The sequence below is a fragment of the Barbus barbus genome (assembly GCF_936440315.1).
Source record: "Barbus barbus genome assembly, chromosome: 18".
Lineage (NCBI taxonomy): Eukaryota > Metazoa > Chordata > Actinopteri > Cypriniformes > Cyprinidae > Barbus > Barbus barbus.
The window spans coordinates 82501-89842 of NC_136746.1; positions in this window are offsets into that span (position 1 = coordinate 82501).

The window sequence follows — 7342 nt, forward strand, 5'->3', positions numbered from 1 at the left end:
CGCCAAAATCGAAATCGCCTTCGGAAAACAGACCCTCTAACGAACGGACCTCCAGGGTCGCGGTCGAATCCGGAAATGCCCGAGGAAGAGGCACCTTCGTCGGCCTGCCGCGGTACCTCGGAGAGGGTGGAAGTATGGCCCAAGCCCCCATTTGCGACTTAGTCATTTTTTTTTGCCCGAATTCCTCCAGGGTCCACGCCCCGAGAGGCCCGTCCGAGAGGGGCGAGCCCTCGTCGGACGCGGTCCGGACGGCGGAGGCCCTGGAGCCGCCTTCGCCACTGGTCACCCGGACGCCACCGCTCCTCGCCTTCCCTGGCGACCACGCGTGGGCTCGGTTGCCGTTTCCCCGCCGTGGGTGCGGGTACGTGGGCCAGGCGTCCCTCTACGCCGCCCCTGGAGCTTCTTTTTTGAAGCGTTCAAAACCTAAGTCCACAAAATTACGCGTCGCCAAAATCGAAATCGCCTTCGGAAAACAGACCCTCTAACGAACGGACCTCCAGGGTCGCGGTCGAATCCGGAAATGCCCGAGGAAGAGGCACCTTCGTCGGCCTGCCGCGGTACCTCGGAGAGGGTGGAAGTATGGCCCAAGCCCCCATTTGCGACTTAGTCATTTTTTTTTGCCCGAATTCCTCCAGGGTCCACGCCCCGAGAGGCCCGTCCGAGAGGGGCGAGCCCTCGTCGGACGCGGTCCGGACGGCGGAGGCCCTGGAGCCGCCTTCGCCACTGGTCACCCGGACGCCACCGCTCCTCGCCTTCCCTGGCGACCACGCGTGGGCTCGGTTGCCGTTTCCCCGCCGTGGGTGCGGGTACGTGGGCCAGGCGTCCCTCTACGCCGCCCCTGGAGCTTCGTTTTCGAAGCGTTCAAAACCTAAGTCCACAAAATTACGCGTCGCCAAAATCGAAATCGCCTTCGGAAATCAAACCCTCTAACGAACGGACCTCCAGGGTCGCGGTCGAATCCGGAACCTGCCCGGGACGAGGCACCTTCGTCGGCCTGCCGCGGTACCTCGGAGAGGGTGGAAGTATGGCCCAAGCCCCCATTTGCGACTTAGTCGTTTTTTCGAGCCCGAATTCCTCCAGGGTCCACGCACCGCCGGGCCGGCCCGAGAGGGGCTAGCCCTCGTCGGACGCGACCCGGGCGGCGGAGGCCCTGGAGCCGCCTTCGCCACTGGTAACCCCAGAACGGACCGAGGGGCGTTGGGGAAGTGCCGACCCCAACCAGGAGATGCCTCTCTGGGCATACCTTCGCTCGATAAAGCCCCTGGAGCTCGTCAACCACAACCGGACCGAGGGGCGTTGGGGAAGTGCCGACCCCAACCAGGAGATGCCTCTCTGGGCATACCTTCGCTCGATAAAGCCCCTGGAGCTCGTCAACCGCAACCGGACCGAGGGGCGTTGGGGAAGTGCCGACCCCAACCAGGAGATGCCTCTCTGGGCATACCTTCGCTCGATAAAGCCCCTGGAGCTTTGCTTTCGTCGTTATAGAGCGAGGGGCGTTCTACCCCGCCAGGGTGATCCTTCCCTGGGCCTGGCATCGCTCGATAAAGCCCCTGGAGCTTTGCTTTTCGAAGCGTTCAAAACCTAAGTCCACAAAATTACGCGTCGCCAAAATCGAAATCGCCTTCGGAAATCAAACCCTCTAACGAACGGACCTCCAGGGTCGCGGTCGAATCCGGAACCTGCCCGGGACGAGGCACCTTCGTCGGCCTGCCGCGGTACCTCGGAGAGGGTGGAAGTATGGCCCAAGCCCCCATTTGCGACTTAGTCGTTTTTTCGAGCCCGAATTCCTCCAGGGTCCACGCACCGCCGGGCCGGCCCGAGAGGGGCTAGCCCTCGTCGGACGCGGCCCGGGCGGCGGAGGCCCTGGAGCCGCCTTCGCCACTGGTAACCCCAGAACGGACCGAGGGGCGTTGGGGAAGTGCCGACCCCAACCAGGAGATGCCTCTCTGGGCATACCTTCGCTCGATAAAGCCCCTGGAGCTCGTCAACCGCAACCGGACCGAGGGGCGTTGGGGAAGTGCCGACCCCAACCAGGAGATGCCTCTCTGGGCATACCTTCGCTCGATAAAGCCCCTGGAGCTCGTCAACCGCAACCGGACCGAGGGGCGTTGGGGAAGTGCCGACCCCAACCAGGAGATGCCTCTCTGGGCATACCTTCGCTCGATAAAGCCCCTGGAGCTCGTCAACCGCAACCGGACCGAGGGGCGTTGGGGAAGTGCCGACCCCAACCAGGAGATGCCTCTCTGGGCATACCTTCGCTCGATAAAGCCCCTGGAGCTCGTCAACCACAACCGGACCGAGGGGCGTCGGGGAAGTGCCGACCCCAACCAGGAGATGCCTCTCTGGGCATACCTTCACTCGATAAAGCCCCTGGAGCTCGTCAACCACAACCGGACCGAGGGGCGTCGGGGAAGTGCCGACCCCAACCAGGAGATGCCTCTCTGGGCATACCTTCGCTCGATAAAGCCCCTGGAGCTTTGCTTTCGTCGTTATAGAGCGAGGGGCGTTCTACCCCGCCAGGGTGATCCTTCCCTGGGCCTGGCATCGCTCGATAAAGCCCCTGGAGCTTTGCTTTTCGAAGCGTTCAAAACCTAAGTCCACAAAATTACGCGTCGCCAAAATCGAAATCGCCTTCGGAAATCAAACCCTCTAACGAACGGACCTCCAGGGTCGCGGTCGAATCCGGAAATGCCCGAGGAAGAGGCACCTTCGTCGGCCTGCCGCGGTACCTCGGAGAGGGTGGAAGTATGGCCCAAGCCCCCATTTGCGACTTAGTCGTTTTTTCGAGCCCAAATTCCTCCAGGGTCCACGCACCGCCGGGCCGGCCCGAGAGGGGCTAGCCCTCGTCGGACGCGGCCCGGGCGGCGGAGGCCCTGGAGCCGCCTTCGCCACTGGTAACCCCAGAACGGACCGAGGGGCGTTGGGGAAGTGCCGACCCCAACCAGGAGATGCCTCTCTGGGCATACCTTCGCTCGATAAAGCCCCTGGAGCTCGTCAACCGCAACCGGACCGAGGGGCGTTGGGGAAGTGCCGACCCCAACCAGGAGATGCCTCTCTGGGCATACCTTCGCTCGATAAAGCCCCTGGAGCTCGTCAACCGCAACCGGACCGAGGGGCGTTGGGGAAGTGCCGACCCCAACCAGGAGATGCCTCTCTGGGCATACCTTCGCTCGATAAAGCCCCTGGAGCTCGTCAACCGCAACCGGACCGAGGGGCGTTGGGGAAGTGCCGACCCCAACCAGGAGATGCCTCTCTGGGCATACCTTCGCTCGATAAAGCCCCTGGAGCTTTGCTTTCGTCGTTATAGAGCGAGGGGCGTTCTACCCCGCCAGGGTGATCCTTCCCTGGGCCTGGCATCGCTCGATAAAGCCCCTGGAGCTTTGCTTTTCGAAGCGTTCAAAACCTAAGTCCACAAAATTACGCGTCGCCAAAATCGAAATCGCCTTCGGAAATCAAACCCTCTAACGAACGGACCTCCAGGGTCGCGGTCGAATCCGGAAATGCCCGAGGAAGAGGCACCTTCGTCGGCCTGCCGCGGTACCTCGGAGAGGGTGGAAGTATGGCCCAAGCCCCCATTTGCGACTTAGTCGTTTTTTCGAGCCCAAATTCCTCCAGGGTCCACGCACCGCCGGGCCGGCCCGAGAGGGGCTAGCCCTCGTCGGACGCGGCCCGGGCGGCGGAGGCCCTGGAGCCGCCTTCGCCACTGGTAACCCCAGAACGGACCGAGGGGCGTTGGGGAAGTGCCGACCCCAACCAGGAGATGCCTCTCTGGGCATACCTTCGCTCGATAAAGCCCCTGGAGCTCGTCAACCGCAACCGGACCGAGGGGCGTTGGGGAAGTGCCGACCCCAACCAGGAGATGCCTCTCTGGGCATACCTTCGCTCGATAAAGCCCCTGGAGCTCGTCAACCGCAACCGGACCGAGGGGCGTTGGGGAAGTGCCGACCCCAACCAGGAGATGCCTCTCTGGGCATACCTTCGCTCGATAAAGCCCCTGGAGCTCGTCAACCGCAACCGGACCGAGGGGCGTTGGGGAAGTGCCGACCCCAACCAGGAGATGCCTCTCTGGGCATACCTTCGCTCGATAAAGCCCCTGGAGCTTTGCTTTCAACGTTACAGAGCGAGGGGCGTTCTACCCCGCCAGGGTGATCCTTCCCTGGGCCTGGCATCGCTCGATAAAGCCCCTGGAGCTTTGCTTTTCGAAGCGTTCAAAACCTAAGTCCACAAAATTTCCTTGCCCTAACGGACCCACCTCCAGGGTCGCGGTCGAATCCGGAACCTGCCCGGGGAAGAGGCGCCTTCGTCGGCCTGCCGCGGTACCTCTGAGAGGGTGGAAGTACGGCCCGAGCCCCCGTTGTCGACTTAGTCGTTTTTTCGAGCCGAAATTCCTCCAGGGCCACTGGTCACCCCGAGGCCGGGCGGTGTCCGAAGGAGCACCGGCGGTAGGCTGATCAGACCTCCACCGGTACTCCCCCGGAGCTCGGCGCAAAACGTTACCTAGAACCGATTCGGGGTCCTGCCCACCCCGCCGAGGCGCTCCGTCTGGAGCGAGGGGCGTCGGGGGCCTGCCAACCCCGACGAGGAGATGCCTCTCTGGGCATTCCGTCGCTCGAAAAAGCCCCTGGAGCTTAGCATTTCATCGTTACAGAGTGAGGGGCGCGGGGGTGTGTTAGGCCCCGCCAGAGCGATCTGGGCATAAATCATCGCTCGATAAAGCCCCTTTTAGCTCGTCAACCGCAACCGGACCGAGGGGCGTCGGGGACCTGCCAACCCCGACGAGGAGATGCCTCTCTGGGCATTCCGTCGCTCGAAAAAGCCCCTGGAGCTTAGCTTTCATCGTTACAGAGTGAGGGGCGCGGGGGTGTGTTAGGCCCCGCCAGAGCGATCTGGGCATAAATCATCGCTCGATAAAGCCCCTTTTAGCTCGTCAACCGCAACCGGACCGAGGGGCGTCGGGGACCAGCCAACCCCGACGAGGAGATGCCTCTCTGGGCATTCCGTCGCTCGAAAAAGCCCCTGGAGCTTAGCTTTCATCGTTACAGAGTGAGGGGCGCGGGGGTGCGTTAGGCCCCGCCAGAGCGATCTGGGCATAAATCATCGCTCGATAAAGCCCCTTTTAGCTCGTCAACCGCAACCGGACCGAGGGGCGTCGGGGACCAGCCAACCCCGACGAGGAGATGCCTCTCTGGGCATTCCGTCGCTCGATAAAGCCCCTGGAGCTTAGCTCTCATCGTTACAGAGTGAGGGGCGCGGGGGTGTGTTAGGCCCCGCCAGGGCGATCTGCCTTCGCCCTTGCCGTTCTTTCGTTCGCAGTTTCACCGTACCGGCCGTGTGTATTCATACACCCTACACGGCTTAATCTTTGAGACGAGCGTGCGTTCCTGGGCAGGAACCACCGGGTAAATAGGCCCTCCGTGAAGGGGAGCGGGGGACGACCGCAGCGCGCTCGAGTCCTACACACGGGTCTCGCTCCGCGAGGGGACGCGCCCCTCGCCGGTGCGGCCGCTCATAGGGCGACGCTGCGGCGGCCTCTCTCCGCCGTCAGGCTGACGTACGTACCGTTAACCTCGGACACGAGCGTGCGTTACTGGCAGGAACCACCGGGTAATAGGCCCTCCGTGAAGGGGAGGGGACGACGACCGCAGCGCGCTGGAGTCCTACACGCGGGTCTCGCTCCGCCCGAGGGGCGCCCGGAGGAAGGAGGCATGGCGTCCTCCGTTCCCGGTCGAGCCCTCGCCGGTGCGGCCGCTCATAGGGCGACGCTGCGGCAGCCTCTCTCCGCCGTCAGGCTGACTTATGTACCGCGACTCTGGGTGGGGTGGCCGCTGGATCGCAGCCGTAAAGAGGAAAAGTGCGTTTCGCGGGGACGGGAGGAGTGCGGCTGGCGCCCGTAGCGCCGAGGGCGGACACCTGACCCTCAACCTGAACCTGAACCTGAACCTTCCTTCGCCGCAGGCCCCTCTCCGTCCGCCGGTGGCGGACCTTCGAAGATAGACCGGCCGTCTGAGTCTCCCAAGTAAGGCGGGCGCCCCCCGAAGGGGGTATTCTCGTGCGCATTCGAGACGGGCAAGGTGAGCTTTAGCCCTCGGGTCACCGTACCGAAAGCCCACCTTCGTCGCCCCTAGGAGCACCCGACCCATAGCGGCCGGCGAGGTCTGCCGCGCTCCAAGACCTTCGCTCGGCCGGGTGGGGCCCTACCTCGGGCGCGCTTCGCGTTCCGGTCGATCGGCGGGAAAAGGTTCGCCCGGCACCCCTCTCGGGGGCGGACGGGAGGGACGCGATCGCGCCCCCCCCGAGTCTCTGGTCCGTGTTCGACGCGTTCTTGTTCTGAACCCGCCGGGGGTGCGGGCACGTGGGCCAGGCGTCCCTCTACGCCGCCCCTGGAGCTTCGTTTTTGAAGCGTTCAAAACCTAAGTCCACAAAATTACGCGTCGCCAAAATCCAAATCGCCTTCGGAAATCAGACCCTCTAACGAACGGACCTCCAGGGTCGCGGTCGAATCCGGAAACGCCCGAGGAAGAGGCACCTTCGTCGGCCTGCCGCGGTACCTCGGAGAGGGTGGAAGTATGGCCCAAGCCCCCATTTGCGACTTAGTCGTTTTTTTTTGCCCGAATTCCTCCAGGGTCCACGCCCCGAGAGGCCCGTCCGAGAGGGGCGAGCCCTCGTCGGACGCGGTCCGGACGGCGGAGGCCCTGGAGCCGCCTTCGCCACTGGTCACCCGGACGCCGCCGCTCCTCGCCTTCCCTGGCGACCACGCGTGGGCTCGGTTGCCGTTTCCCCGCCGGGGGTGCGGGTACGTGGGCCAGGCGTCCCTCTACGCCGCCCCTGGAGCTTCGTTTTTGAAGCGTTCAAAACCTAAGTCCACAAAATTACGCGTCGCCAAAATCGAAATCGCCTTCGGAAATCAAACCCTCTAACGAACGGACCTCCAGGGTCGCGGTCGAATCCGGAAACGCCCGAGGAAGAGGCACCTTCGTCGGCCTGCCGCGGTACCTCGGAGAGGGTGGAAGTATGGCCCAAGCCCCCATTTGCGACTTAGTCGTTTTTTCGAGCCCGAATTCCTCCAGGGTCCACGCACCGCGAGGCCGGGCCGAGAGGGGCGAGCCCTCGTCGGACGCGGCCCGGGCGGCGGAGGCCCTGGAGCCGCCTTCGCCACTGGTCACCCCAGAACGCCTTCGGTGACCCCTTCCTGCAGCCCAGATGGCACGTACGAACGCCTTCCCCTAACGGACCGACCTCCATGGTCGCGGTCGAATCCGGATCCTGCCCGGGACGAGGCACCTTCGTCGGCCTGCCTCGGTACCTCTGAGAGGGTGGAAGTACGGCCCAAGCCCCCATTTGC